The 16,818-nt window shown below is 26.8% G+C and overlaps 1 long non-coding RNA gene across 1 annotated transcript; it reads right to left on the reverse strand.

The window, feature by feature from the left end:
- Positions 1 to 964: 964 nt before the first annotated feature.
- LOC132935038 (uncharacterized) lies at positions 965 to 14,789 on the reverse strand. Its single transcript, XR_009663140.1, has 3 exons — positions 14,549 to 14,789; positions 1,659 to 1,784; positions 965 to 1,588 (listed from the first exon to the last, which is right to left on the reverse strand). It is a non-coding gene; the product is annotated as an uncharacterized LOC132935038 (long non-coding RNA).
- Between the last annotated feature and the right edge of the window lie 2,029 nt (positions 14,790 to 16,818).

Raw genomic sequence — 16,818 nt, forward strand, 5'->3', positions numbered from 1 at the left:
TACAATATAAATGTACAAAATGCCCAAAAGAACAATTATTTAAAAGAAAAGTCGAATGTACCTTGAACCAAAAAAAAAAATTGTACCTTGGACCATCCATTAATTGTTTCTAAATTTATATTTTATTACAAATTATTATTTAATTGCTTGTAGATTAGTACAGTTAAAATTCCTAGAAGCAAACGAGGTATTAAAAGAGTACACATGAGACTGAAGTTTATTTATTATCTACCTTTCTAATTATTGTGTATTGTTATAGGTAGTTATTTATAAATAATAATAAATATATTTATGAACTATAGTAATTGATATAAATAATAACTAGATATTTATAACTAATCAAATACATAATATGAAATTATTTTTGAAAAAAAAAAAACCATAAAACGAAAAAACACGAGGGTGTGAGCCCACCATTACACTCTGGGGAAGTAAAACTTATTTCATAAGCATTGGGGCCCGTCAAGTTATAAGTGAATTAGGGAGAGATTGAGAAATATCAATACAATAAAAATAAACGTGCACGTCGCCGCCGTCGTTCATGACTTGCAAAATAAATAAACAAAAAAACGTTTCGTTTCAAATTTGTTACAGTTTTTTTCCCAAATCAAGAAAGAATTTTTACTTCAAAAATAAATAGTACTTATTAAATAACCAAGAATAACGATTTGAGTTACAGCAGAGCGATTCCCACTTGCTCATATTTGTACGATTAGTCAGGATGTGATTTGTGGAAGGGCGCCCTTGGAAAATATTGGCAAAGCGTCGCAGGCCAAAAAAGTTTGATGTATTTCTGTTTAAATATAACCAAGAATAGATAACAAATTTCCATTTATTATATTATATTATTATCATACATAATAAATATACATTATAATATTGATATTTTGACTTAATTTATTAATCTTTATTTGAACATTTATGGGATACGATGCCCCCAGAAGTAGGTGCTGATAAAGTTGATTATATTTTTTAAATATGAATCAAGCATCTCCTCTCAAATCCACATCATACTACAAATACAACTGAATATATACAAATAACCATTATAAAATATCGTTTATTTTAGTGAACGATAATTTAGTGTATTATAATTTGAAAATATAAAATTATAAAATTATAAAAAACCGTCTCAATATTAACATATTATTAAGTTCTGAGCGGAGTGATAAATGTATTGATTTTACAATGATGTGTGTTTTTTTTGTGTGTGTGTCTGTCACCGCCGTTTGGGTTAGTGCAACTTCTTCGATTTTCTTCAACAGTATCTTGTTCGATGGGAAAGAGAATCTAGTTGGTGCATTTGGGAGGTCAACATTTAAAATTTCCCATAATTTTCTAAAGCACCGGGAAAAAACAACATAAAAATTAAGAAAAACGGACATTTTTACGCAAAATCGGTTTTTTGGCGTAACGCTAGTATAAATGACCAACATAGATACATGCAATTTTTCTAAACATTTATATTAGCATTTGCTATAGACCATAAAATATTCAAAATATTTTGACTTGTTTTGAACTGTTGACGGACATTTTCAGACAAGGCTCTGTGGTTGACGGTTTATGTTAAAATTTGAACATAAAATAACTAAAAAAAAAAAAAAAAAACCATGATTTATATTTTTGTGATATACTTTAGTTACAGAAAATTTACTTACGTGGAACCTTGTTGTAAGTTTTCAGTCCTTAGCTATAAATATTGAACATTTTGATATGACTTGTGGAAGGGCACCAAATGTTGGTTTAAATAAGATGCCGCGCCATTGGGAACCCCTGATGTATTTCTGTTTAAAAATAACCAATGGTAAATTACAAATATTTATATACTTTATAATATATTATATTATTATTATGACATATATTTTTATAATAATCTTAATATTTTGACTTACCTAATGATGATGTTATATTCATTCCCATTACACAAGCATAACCAATAATCGTTTATTTTAGTAAAATGGTTTCAGCACAATGGTGTTTATTTTTTTTTCTGTATACAAAATTTCTAAAAGAAGGAGTGCTTCGATTTAAATATATCGTATGTTATTTTTTAGCAAATAGAATCAAGATGGTACTTTAGAGAAGTCATTTTTGATTTTCTCAATAATTATTTTACGACACGGGAAAAACGACCGAAAAATTAAGAAATGCAGCTAAAACCTTGTATTTAACTGTCAAGCTTTTTGAACCAACAAAAATTGTATTAAAATTTATAGAAAAGAAAACTAAAAGAGCGGCTAAATGGATGTCGCTCTGCTGTACAATAGGTTACAAGTGGGTCACTGTATAATGGATTTTATTAAATTTTAATTCAATGATATCATATCATTGTATACGAAAAACGATTCTGAGCGAAGACGGTTTGTCAGTCTAGATAGGTTATATTGTTATTACATATTATTATAGCCTTTAAGTTGAATTAATATTATAAATTACAAAAAAATAACTAAAATCGTTATTCATATTTTATTATTCTTCGTTTCTATGGCGATTGACAAAGCGTTAGAAATGAATCCCCATTTTAGCGTTTTTTCGTAATTTGTTGGTGGTTTTTCCCGTGGCATTAAATAACTATTGAATAAAGTCGATTTACAATGACCTCTCTAAAGTACCATCTAGATCCGATTTGCTAAAAGAAAAGATACGAAATTTTAAAACCGAAACACTACTCCTTCTGATAGAAATTTTGAATACAGGTTTAAAAAAAAAATAAATAAAAAACACCATTGTAAAACCACTAGATCCCCCACTTAAACTATTTATTATAAATATGTTTCCTAATATTAACATATTTTAGTTGATTTTATATCATTATCTATTGTATGTGTGATGTTTGATTGTTATTGTTATTATTTTTTTACAGATATGATGTAACAGATATAAAGATTCGTATTAAACAATTAAGATTATGTTGAAGCTTATGGTGAATGATTGGATAAAATTGAAAGTTTCTTATAATATAATTCGACATCTCACCGTAAAAAAAATCAACACAAATTCTTATGGAGTAGAAACTAAACAATTTGAAATTACTTTCTGATGTGATAATTGAAACGTGAATCAAACTATTTGTTACAAAACTATTGATTATGAAAACTAATATATTAAATACATATACTAATTACAATTATAAATGAATGGTACAACGCACACTAATATGTTTTACTTCATCGAGGCAATACACGGCAGTTGTATGGGATTCCTCTTTCCTTATAGACGCAAATCACCCAAAAACATTAGAAAGGTTTAACAATAGCTAAGATATAAGTTTTATAGGAAAACTTTGTCCGTCATAGATTACAGATTGATAATCCTCCTCATATCTGTTAATTACGATATTTTATTAAAAAAATAATAAAATTTAAAGATTTAAATCAATATTGAATATTGTGTAATTTTTCTATAAATTCATATTCGAATTTGTAGGAAAATGCATTATTTTTAGCCTATTAGTCATTGTAAAACATAAATTTCCTAAAAAAAGTTTGAATTAAATACAAATTAACTCAATTTTGAATTTTTTTTTAAATTTTTGTCTTCTACATTTTTGTAAATGGTTAAAAATAATTAAAAATATAGTTTTTGTTATCACAGCTGGATACATTTTTATACTTTTTATAACTTTTTTGAATTTTAAATTCATTTTTATATGAAATACATTTTAAGGTGAATATTTTGATATTTTTCACTGCATTTAATTCACAGCCACAATTATGACGATTTAGGCAAATCAAATGATGTTTTTTTTTTTTAAGTTATATAATATGTACACTGAAACTTCCATATCACAAAGTCTCATCGGCTCATAGGTAACAAAAAATAGTATTTAAGAGAATTTTCCAAAATTAAATTTAATAAAGTTGTTTCTAATTTTGTAACTTTCAAAGTACTTTTCAAAAGCGCCAAAAACGAAACAAAAAATTATGATACAACGGGTATTTTTTATTGGGTAAAAAAGCTTGACAATTTAAAACATGGCACCTATTATATTGTTACAATGACAGTAAAAAATATTAAAAATACATAATCACAAGCATTTAAAGTTCAAATGTTGACAAAAGACGTAAACATAAAAAAATATGCATATTAGTTAGAAATTCATAAAAAAATTTTATTTTTTAATCTAAGATTTCATAGCTAATTAAAAATTTCTCATAAGTTTTTTTAACTTTATCAAACAAAAATTGTTTACTGGAAATTCAAATTTAATTGTTATGATAGTTTAAAATTTTAACATTAAAAATGTATAAAGTATACAACTTTTATATTTTTTGTGAAACTAGAAGTAAAAGTACAGTAGATCCCAATAAGAAGCATATAAGCAGTAAGTGACATGGGCTTACTGTTATTTGGCTTATTTTCAAGACATTTCAATATTTTACATGGTTGCTAAAAATACAGTACCTCATCCGTATTTACTATTATTGTAATTGGTAACAACCATCGTTTCAGATATATGTTTAATTAAGGCAGTGTTTGTCAAGTTCCTTATAAACGAGAAAGCGTTCCGTTCCTTGTTCCTTAAAAAAAAAGAATTTTTTCCATTGGACAATGAACAAGTTTCTTTATTAGTTCCAAATAAAATGAAAATTCTTATTTAATCGCATTAATGTTTTTTTTTTTCATATTCATATTCTTTAATTTTCAATATAGTATATACCAACAACTTACAAGTAGGTACATAGTTTATAATTCTATTTTGAGATTTTAAATTCAATTGTTGGCCGACATATTGTTTTCAGTTAATAATAATTATATTTTATATAGGTACTCATATCTATATAAATTATAAGTTATAACTTATGAAAAATATTAATAATGTGACCAATGACTAATGAGTATCGATTAACGTCGATACCTGATAACGATCATTAATATTGGCAATATACATTATACACATTAAAATAATATATACGAGTACCTTGATGTCAATCATTTACATATCTGTGTACATATTTGGAACTAGAAAAAAATTAAAAATGTTGTAATTTTTTCTTGAAAAAAAGAACTCGTTCATTTTCTCGTTTTTTTTTTATATATATATAAAGGTATTCGTTCAACGTGTCGTTCTTGGAAAAGAAATTTGTTCCAGGAATCCGTTGCTCATGGAGGTCGTTCCTTCCAACACTGAATTAAGGTATATCAATCGTGGTCACAACTTACACACAGCTGATAACAATATGTCCTGTTTACATTTTAGGGAATAGAGATGAATATACTGTAATTTTGCTTCTGATAGTGCTTAACAAATAAGAGGTAAGTCCATTCTCACGGACAAAAAATAATTAAAAATATTTAAAAACTTATTAAATCAATTCCATGATATAAAATAATAATATGGACGTTCATTTTAGGATTAAATGTTAATTATACTTGGTGAACGCATCGGTTTTGTGTCCAAATCTACATACCATAAAAATATATCTTAAATATGGTAAACAAAGTCACAGTTTTTATTTATAAGCTTTTAAAGTTCAAATATTGACAAAATACGAAAAAATCACATAAATTAGCAAATTATTTTGAGTTGAGAATTAATAAACATTTTTCTTTTTCAATCTTAGATTTGAAAATGTAATACAAGATTATCCATAAGTTTGTCTACCTTGATCAAAAAAAAAAATGTCTACAAGAAAGTCAATTTAAATTTTTATGAGCGTTTGAAATTCATATTTTTACAACATTTAATATTCACTCGATTTCTCATGTAACGATTTTCTTATTTTATTGTAATTAAAAAACGTATGACTGTAGATACTTGAAAATTTCACTGTATGTTTATATTAGTATTTTCTATACACGATAACATTTTGAAAATAATTTGACTCTTTTTGGGCTGTTACGGACATTGTCAGTTTTCAATTTTTTTACTTTTTTTTTCTATAAATATCAATAACAATTTATTTGTTAGGTAGAAAAGTGTGAAAATTTTATGCAAGGCTCCTGATATATTGTTACAATAGCAGTTGAAAAATATTGAAAATACATAGGCACAATTTTTTTTTATAAGCACTTAAAGTTTTAATTTTGACAAAATTTATCAAATTTAAAATGTAATAATTATTTTGTAGTTAAAAATTTATAAAATTTTCAACTTTTGCACATTGCACATTGAATGTATTCAACTACGCGGAATCGTTTGGTAACTGAGGTGACTGTGATAATTTTACCAGTCCGCCCCTGCAGACGGTATAATGACAGGGTGGTAAAAATCGCCTATTACGCCCGTTTACAAATGGTTTTTTTTCAAATATAACGTTATAATAACGTTTGCAAGCACTGATTAAAATTCAATTATATAAATGTATTTTTATATATAATTGTTCTAATGGCAGTTGCAAAATATCAAAAATACATAGGCACAATTTTTTTTTATAAGCATTTAAAGTTCAAATTTTTACAAATTTTATCAAATTTATAATTTAATAATTATTTTGTAGTTAAAAATGTATAAAATGTTTAACTTTTATGGCTAAGGATTGAAAATTTAAAACAAGGCTCCACGTAAATAGGTTATATATAAATTACTTTATTCACAATAATATCATCAAATATATACTTGGTAATATCATAGGCTGACTGACCATTTTCGCTCAGAAGCGTTTTTCTTATACAATGATATTATATCATTGAATTCAAATTTGACACCATCCATTACAATGAGCCACTTGTAACCTACTGTACAGCAGAGTGACATCCACTTACCCAACTTTTTTTTGTTTACACTAAAATGCAATACGATATGATATGAATATTGTATCTAGTGATAGCATGATATAATTTAATTTTAGTTATCAATTTTTTGCACATAAATGTTACATTGGCACATTGTGCATTGAATATATTCAACTATGCGGAATCGTTTGGTAACTGAGGTAATTGTGATAATTTTACCAGTCCGCCCCTGCAGACGGTATATGACAGGGGGGTAAAAATCGCCTGTTACGCCCGTTTTCAAATTTCAATCGTTTTTTATCAAATATAACGTTATAATAACGTTTGCAAGCACTAATTCAATTATATGAATGTATTTTTTATATACAACAAAAACATTCAAAACACAAGAATTGGGACTAGTTGGGTGGATTCCACCCGTGAAAGTTATCGGATTCGACGCCACTGTAGGTTATAAACTTAATATAATATACCAATTTTATCAGTATTATCATTATATTATCATATTATTATAATAAGCATCGACGTAGTGGGGCAGTCTTTATATTGTAACGTTAGAACGCGTAGTTCTTCTTCGCTATTATTATACAAAAATGCATGCTATATAATTATTATGAACAGTTGCAGTTCCATGGGTATATTTTATAAAATCAAAGGTTAAAGGGATATGGAATATACTATTCGTGACTATAATATCATTATGCCTATAACCGTAGTCACGCATAAGTATGATTATTAAATTAGTCAATCGAGTAGCAACCTGCTGTAATACGAAATGACATTATTTTGTTACACAAGTCGACGGATTTTTTTTTTACATTCGACGTATACCAGCAGTATACATTCAGTCGCCATGTAGTATCCCCGCGTATTTAATGTAACATTTTTTTATTTTCTATGTATTTATTCTATACTATCATTTCACATTTGTGATATTATTATTATTATTATTATTATTATTATTATTATTATTATTATTTACATTACTGTCAATATCCTACTATTGTATTATATATTGTACTGTGATCCGTTAAATTTTAAATAAATAAATATACCTTATTATATAATTATATTATTAAAATAATAGAGAGATCACGCAATCATCTCTTTAGTCGGAACTAAAGATTGACATTAATGGTTACCGTTCTCTGTGTGTAACAAATTCCAACGGTCAATTATTTAATATGGACTGTTATTTAAAATATTTAAATTTACTTATTACAACGATGTGTGAAGATATTTAGGTACAGTAACTACTTGTTGACGATATTACCTCATGTCAAATTATAGGATTTTTATCAAGTACAATAATAACGCAGATATATAACAATAAGACTTTGTATCACAATTATTCGCTACAATAATATGAAGAAAATAATAAAATTACATTTGTATAATACTATAATTAAAATATTATATCGACAAGCCGATTGTAATACGGCGTTCTAAATAGGCAATTTAGGTACAGTTTGAGTACAATACAGTTATCCGTTTTTCCGTGATTTGTTTGTAATTTTTCCCAATCATTTTTCAAAGTTACGGAATATTTATTCTCTTATCAAGTACAAACTACTAATTAAATCCAATTTACTTTCAGAAACAACCTTCAGAATTGAAGATTTGATCATTTTTCTGGTATAAAAAGTATATTGTTGACTGTTTATAAACAACTAACAAAATGGTGGATAAGTTGGTACCGATCAGCTCTACTGTAGTTGTCGAGGATATGTCAATGTGATGGATGTATTAGAATTTAATTTAATAACAAAAACTATTCTGAGCGGAGACTGTGTGTCATTCTTGCACACTAGTATAAATAATCAAATTTAATTATTATAAAAACAGCTTTTTATAAATTATTGTAAAAACGTTAAATCAAACGCTCTTAAAAAATGATACTTTCTAGTGATTTTTTTTTTGATGAAGGTAGAAAAACTTTTTGAGGAAAATACGTTATTATAACCTTATTTTAACGGAAAAAAAATATTATGATGATATTTATATATTTATATACTGTTATAACTTATAATATTATTAAATATACGCCAAACTAAAAATTTTATTAAAATTTTATAAAAATATGATACAAATGTCATTAATATAATGAGATTTATTTAACCAATTAATATTATTATAACGTTTTTATAGAATTTCTGTCAGGCCGAGGAATTGAAATAATATTTTTATATAATTTGTAATTATTTATACAATGTTAAAATAACATGATAATTATATTATATTGTTGCTAACAGGTCGCATATAATCTTCATATATATAGTTCTACTGTACGTGTGTTGTGATTGAACTCCTCCTAAACGGTCGGACCGATTTAAATGAATTTTTTTGTATGCATCTGGGTGAATGCCCCGGGTTTTTTAGATTTCCAAATCATCCCCCTAGGTCCAACCAGGGGATGTGCTCAAACGGGGATGGTCGCTTATAATATGAATATAATAAAGGTTTTAATTGATTGGCAATGATGCATAAATTATGTATAATATTATTGTTAATAATCCGGTGGTATGACGTAGAGTGGTGGTTGGCTGCAGTCACTATAATATAGTGTGTGGACTTTACATCGACCGGCAACCGAAACTCCCGGAAGCGTGACCATCTGGGTTCTTTGTGACGAATCCTTGCCCCACATATTCATTGCCAATCAGCGCATATTGAAGAAGGTAAAAAAAAATATATGATTTAGTCGACCAAGGAATCGTCTATTAAAATGTGTGTTTTGCCTTGATACATTTTACTCGAACAGGCAGCAGTAGACAACTCAGATGAACAGCGATAGGTAGACAAAATTATTCGCACCGATCTTGTTAATGTATTTTTCGTTAAATTTTATAAAAACCAATATAATATTTAATTTTTTTATTAAAACCAACGATTAAAGACGTTCAATAATTATAGACTAGCAAGTGTTTTAAATCACATTGATGCAAATTATTTAAAACTAGAGTTTGATAACAATTTATAACATTATTATAGGAAACGAAGATAACACAATTTTCTTTTAAGTCTTTAAACGTCGAGTGTGGTCTATGTCTCTATAATAGTTGTTACCTGTTGCTTATCAGTAGTTTTTCACGTATATATAAATTTAACGAAAATTGTGTGTATAATTTGCGACGCAGAAATCTTCAAGGGAGACGAGATAAAATGCAATGAATGCAATGAATTTTTGCATTTTTGTTGTACAGGACTTAGAGAAACTATACAGGGTGTCCCGTGAGGATTTACCCATTGCAATATCTCCTGAAAAAAATGGAGATATCATAATCCTGATTTTTTAGTAAGACTCACAGGGACAAGCATTTAATTATTTAAAAACAAAACGAATATAGCCATTGTGTAGAGTTAATTTTTCTGAAAATAATGACGTTTCAACATTTTAATTTCATTAATCTCCTAATTTGTAATATTTGTTCTAGTTTCTAGAAAGCCAGCGAATTATTGAATACCATAGTGGCATGATAGCGGTATAATCATGTGACCCACGACCCGCGTACTGCCGGCGAACGCTTTCAGTATAGCTCGTAATAAGCATATTATTTTACTTCTTCAAAATTTATTGATGAAATTTTAAATAATTACTGTACAAAAAATCAATATTATATCTTTGTAATATCTATTATTAAATACGATTATATTATAATAATTATTATAGTCAATAGATAAAATAAATTTATTTTGTTTATTTTGGATTTAGTAAAAAAAGGCGTTTTGTCCGTAAACTTATAAATACGTAATATTATTATTATAATATTTGATATTATAATCTTGTATTGTTTTCTGATAAAATTTGATAAATAACTTATTGATTAACAAAGTATCGTCTGATAACAATTGAACAATTATTATTCAATTGATTAAAAATTACAATTACAAAATATTATAACTATACCATTTCGTTTTAATAATTAAATAATTATTCCTACTATTTAGTTGTATTATAAATTCTAAATCGTAAACCGTTTACCTTGTTTAACAATATGTGATTGCTCGATGTCTTAATACTCATTTGGCCATTTTTTTTTTTTTATTATAAGTGATTATTTTATTTTAAAAACATCAACCTGTAAGAAAATTATAATTACACCTATAATTGATACTATATATGTTAAGAATATTAATCCATAATTTGAAAAAAAAAAAACGTTTTATTAATCTCTTAGTTAAAATTTCTTTTTAAATATATTCCATAAAATCCCCGAAGAAATCGACCAATATTAAATGTAATATATTATAATCATACAATAATCAATAATTTTATAAATTATTAATTGTATTGTTGCCTTCATATGATGGGCTATATGATTTGTTAGTGCACAACGTTAATTTTTTTATACTATACTATTGTATGGGGGCAACCTGATTTGAGCAGTCGTGCAGTTTGACGGCGTAATTTGTCATCAGTGGGGTTGGGATTTTATAGCACTTAAAATTGCATAAATATGCCCTATAACATTACCTTAAATATCGTTAAATTTGCGCTAAAAATATGCAATAAAAACAACAAAATATGCAAAAAAAAAAGGAAATGTATTAATTAATAATTTTTTAATCACTTACAAAATTATTATAAGTAGTTACTTAAGATTTGAAATAATTAAGTCATTCTGATCAGAATCCAAATGAATTGACTTTACAACATATTCAACGCATTCAACGTTCGTTTATAATCGGCGATTATTAATAATCGCAGTAGAAATCGACAAAAAAACCCACAAAATCAGCAGATAACAAAAATTAGAACCAAATGCCTAATACGAATTTATCGTAATAATTCAATTAACAAAAATCTAAGAACACTTTTACTAAAATATAGTTTCATAAAATATGACCAATTTTGATTCAAAAATAGGTAAAAATGCAAAAAAGTCCGAAAAAAAGCAAAATAACATTTTTAATTTGAGTTCTCTGTATCACGAAACACATTTTTAGCGTATTCTGCATCTCATTTAAGCATCTCATAAGAAATATGCAAATGCTACAAAATCCCAACCCTGGTCATCAGATATTGCCCGCTCACGGGCTATCGCTGGTGGACAGTTACTGCCCCGGCGATGTACGGGCTCTAGTCGTGCGATGATAGTGAACTGTATAAATGGTGGAATCGGGAAAATATATAGGAATGTGGGAACCTTACAAACAAGCGAGCTTGGGCAAGTTAATGATAATTTTTAACTGAGTTAAGTTAAGTTGATGGAAAACATTTTAAAAAGTTATATAAACATTTTCAATTAACTTATAATTTTTTTTTTTTTCAACATCTATATAAGCACCCAGTGATATGGTTTAAAATAATAAAAATCATAAATATCATTGAACACGGGAAATATCCAATAGGATTTCTATACATAGAATTAATTATGTAGTAGGTACCAAAAGCATACGAAATCGAAAATTCCGAAATAAATACAATCTTTTGATTTGTAAATAAATAAATAACTCATTTATGGCTAAAATATTTTATAATATGTTCTTGATAATTGTACATTTGTGATTTGTATCTATATCAATAAAATAAGATAATATCATATTACTTATTAGTTTTAGTATTTAATAATTATTATTATTGCAATATGCCCGTATGTCGCAGTATGGCATGATATAATATCTTGATATACACGATACACCGCTATATATTATGATATAATTTATAGGTACCTAAATGGCTATTGCTGTAATATGTATTTACTATTTAATTAAGTTATTTTTCTTGAAGAATTCGGGTTAATGGAACAAGAAATTGATTTAACTATATTTCTAATTTCCTATTCTAGTAAATGGTTATGTAATATGCAACATAAATAATAATTTTTATTTATATTATATTGATTATTTAATTATTTATAAATTAACTCAACTTGAATTTGATTAAAAGTAACTCGTTATTTATTAAGTTTATATCAATTAAAATAAGTTAAGTATGACCTAACCTTTATGCTGTGACTCGGGCCGGTATGATGGGAGTTGGCTGGAACTTTGGATGGTAAAATGGTGACTGAATAACATATGAGGAACTGTGCAATTCTATGTGCGAAAGCAAAGACATAAAATGTCAAAAACCAGTTGAATGAAAAACAATATTTAATAAAAAACAAATTTCAATAAAAAGGCACATTAAATTTTAAAAAGCCTCGTAGAAAAAAATTAAATTAAAAAATCTAAATAGGATAAAAAACTGTTAAATAAAAATTGGATGTATAATAAAAAATCAAAAATTAAAAAGAGGGTTATTTAAATTAAAAAAATATCTTGAGAAAAAAAATTTAAAAAGGATAATAAAAAAAGTTGAGTCAAAAATTGATATTAAATAAAATGTAATTTCAATAAAAAAAAGTTAAATTTTCCAAATTGTCCAACAATGTCCAACAAATCGAGCTGTACATTTTTCATAAGGGTGATATTTCGCGAACGAAAAGTTGTGCTGTTGGAAACGTTTCAAATGCGTTTCAAAAGCTCTACCGTCTAAAATAATGTCCAATAAATTTTCAGAGTGATCCAATAATGTCCAACAAATCAAGCTGGACATTTTTTTTAAGGGTGAGATTTCGATAAACTTAAGTTGCGTTGTGGACAGCACAACTTTGGAAAAGCTCTACAGGCTAAAATAATGTCCAACAAATTTTCAGAGTGATCCAACAATGTTCAAAATCTCAAGCTGGACATTTTTTATAAGGGTGAAATTTTGCTAACGTTATGTTGTGCTGTTGGGGTATAGATGGCAGCACAAAAGTGTCTAAAGCTCTACCGACAGAAATAAAGTCGAACGACGTCTGGGGGTAATCCAACAATGTCCAAAAAGTTACCAACAAGTTTGTCGGGTGTACTACATATGTGTCTGTCATAGTTGTGCTGCTAACTTTATAAGGGTAAACTACTCAAATGAATTTTGTTTTAGATGTATCAATATTTTCAAAAATTCATCTGTTTAACAGAAAATCACTGTAAAGTTCAAAGTATTTGATACCTGATACGGTTCTCAAGGGTCTTAGATAGTATAAATATCACAACAGCACGATCGGCGAATCGCTCTGCATATATAAACACTAAAAATTGAACAATCGTCGCATTTTCTTTTTAAATCTAAGATTTGAAAATGTAATACAAGATTCCTCATAAGTTTGTCTACATTTATTAAAAAAAAAATGTCTTCAAGAAAGTTTAATTAAGTTTTTATGAACGTTTGAAATTCACATTTTTACAACATTTGATATTCACTCGATTTCTCGTGTAACGATTTTCTTATTTTGTAGTAATTAAAAAACCTATGACTGAAGATACTTGAAAATTTCACTGAAAGTTTATATTAGCATTTTCTATACACGATAACATTTTGAAAATAATTCGACTGAGACGATCTGAGCTGTTTACAGATATTGTCAGATTTCAATTTTTTTAGTTTTTTTTTCCCATAAATATCAATAAATTTTTTTTGTTTGGTAAAAAAGCGTTAATGCAAGGCTTCTGATATATTGTTACAACAGCAGTTGAAAATTATTAAAAATACATAAACACAATTTTTTTAAGAAGCATTTAAAATTTGAATTTTGACAAAATGTATCAAATTTAAAATTTAATAATTATTTTGTAGTTAAAAATGTATAAAATGTTCAACTTTTATAGTTATGAATTTAAAATTTAAAACAAGGTTCCACGTAAAAAGGTATTATATAAATTACTTAATTCACAATAATATCATCAAATATAATTAGTAAATAGTAAATAGGTTGTCTGGCCGTTTTCACTCAGAATCGTTTTTCTTATACAATGATATTACATCATTGAATTCAACTTTAACACCATCTATTAATGTAACCAACTTGTAACCTACTGTACAGTAGAGTGACATCCATTTACCAACCTTTTTTATATTCAATGTTTGTACGTTTCACCAGATACGATTAAATAGAAATCTATGGCGCTCTAGCGGTATACCCGATTGAACCGTCAATGGTTTTTGACCGGTGATTTATCTTCACTGAATGACCAATTAACTGACCGTCGCCGTGAAATACACTATCGCATATAATATGGTCATTATAACTACGCCAGAGGTAGGTATACCCAAAAAAGTATGTATTATAGGTTTGCCAATAATTGAGTATTTGTAGATTCCTTATGAATGTTAATTATTTTCTGTAACAATATTTGTTAAAATTAAATAATAATATAATTAACAACAAAATAAGTTAACAAAATTAACAAAATAATTTAAACACACGTTTTAATAATCATATTAGAAAGGGAAAGTATATTTCGACACTTAGGTATGTTACTATAGGTAAGTAGGTAATTAAAAAATGTTTAGTTTCTACTCCGTTAGAATTTGTGTTGATTTTTTTACTGCGAGATGTCGAATTCTATAAAAGAACTTTTAATTTTATCCAATCTTTCACCATTAACTTCAACATAAATATCAATAAAATTTTATTTGTCGGGGAAAAAAGCGTGAAAATGTAATACAAAGCTCCTGATATATTGTTACAATAGTAATTGAAAAATACTAAAAATATATAGGCACTTTTTTTTTATAAGCATTTAAAGTTCTAATTTTGACAAAATTTAACAAATTTAAAATGTAGTAATTATTTAGTAGTTAAAAATTTATAAAATGTTCAACTTTTATAGCTAAGGATTGAAAATTTCCACGTGAATAGGTAATATATAAATTACTTTGTTCACAATGATATCATCAAATATACTTGGTAATATCATAGGCTGACTGACCGTTTTCGCTCAGAATCGTTTTTTTTATACAATGATATTATATCATTGAATTCAAAGTTAATACCATCCATTCCAGTGACCCACTGTTGTAACCTACTGTACAGCAGAGCGACATCCACTTACCCACCTTTTTTCATATGATATTAAATGATTTTATTGTAACTGTAATTTATTTTTCAATGCATTTTAATATATTTATACTGCGATTTGTTTTGATATATTTATACATTTTTCATTGCAATTTTGACATATTTTTAACGAAATTATAGCTAGACTCTAATAACGACTAAACACTGAGTTTATATAATTTACATAAATGTGATTTAAAACACTTACCAGTGAGAAATCATTGATCGTATTTAAACGTAAGTTATACCTGACACAAAAATATAAATTTATTTTTAAAAACTTTTTCATAAAATACATAAGTTAACTGCATGCCGACTGAATGCATACCGCTGTTATCCACCGACTGCATGAAATAGACTTGAGTTACACAATAATGTAATTTTAAAATATAGAAGGTGGCTCCTCGATTGACTATAATTTAATAACCATACATATGCGTGACTAGGGTTTTAAGTTAAAAGTATGATAATATTAATGTCACGCAATATAATGTGCATAATATATCTTATAGCCCTTCATGCGTGTTCTGAAGAGGGGTGGGGGAGATACCCACACGTACACCTTTTTTTTTGTTTCCAAACAGTAAACATAATTTTTATACCAGAAAAAGTGTTCAAATGTTCAATTTTGAAAGTAAATTGGATCTGGTTTGTAGTTTGTACTTGTTAAGAATAAAACTAATCCATACATTTTAAAAGTGATTGGCGAAAAACCGCTAATAAAATGTATGAAGATGAGAATATTTATGCATATACGATAAATATCAAAAAAAATTAAAATTACTTGATTGTCTATAGTGCCAAATAAATAACACACCATAAATATTTCAAACAATATTGGAGGAATTGAGCACAGCATTTTTTTTAGTAAAAGTTCCGAAGCATTAAATCTCTTATCGTTGGAGAAACTCTGAAATAATTTCAGATAAACGAACTTATTAACTTTTGATTTACAAATGGGTACCATATAATATTTTATCAACATTAACAAAAAGTGAATTTATTTTTGCAAATATTATGCAGTAGCTGCGGTAACTATTAACATAATATTAACTATTGTTATACATACAACTATAAACTAGTATGTCATAGCAACATTTATTCTTTCATTGCAGGGTATAGTATAGCACTACTACTCATATGATACAAGTGCTTTTATCGCTTCATATTTGAAGTCAAAATATACACGACTGTAATAACTATATAGTCAGTTTTATACCTTGTGAAATAAATAATGTAACGGTAATTATAAATTCTTAGATCAAAAATATCATTG

The sequence above is a fragment of the Metopolophium dirhodum genome, chromosome 1, assembly GCF_019925205.1.
Source record: "Metopolophium dirhodum isolate CAU chromosome 1, ASM1992520v1, whole genome shotgun sequence".
In the NCBI taxonomy this organism is placed as follows: Eukaryota; Metazoa; Arthropoda; class Insecta; order Hemiptera; family Aphididae; genus Metopolophium; species Metopolophium dirhodum.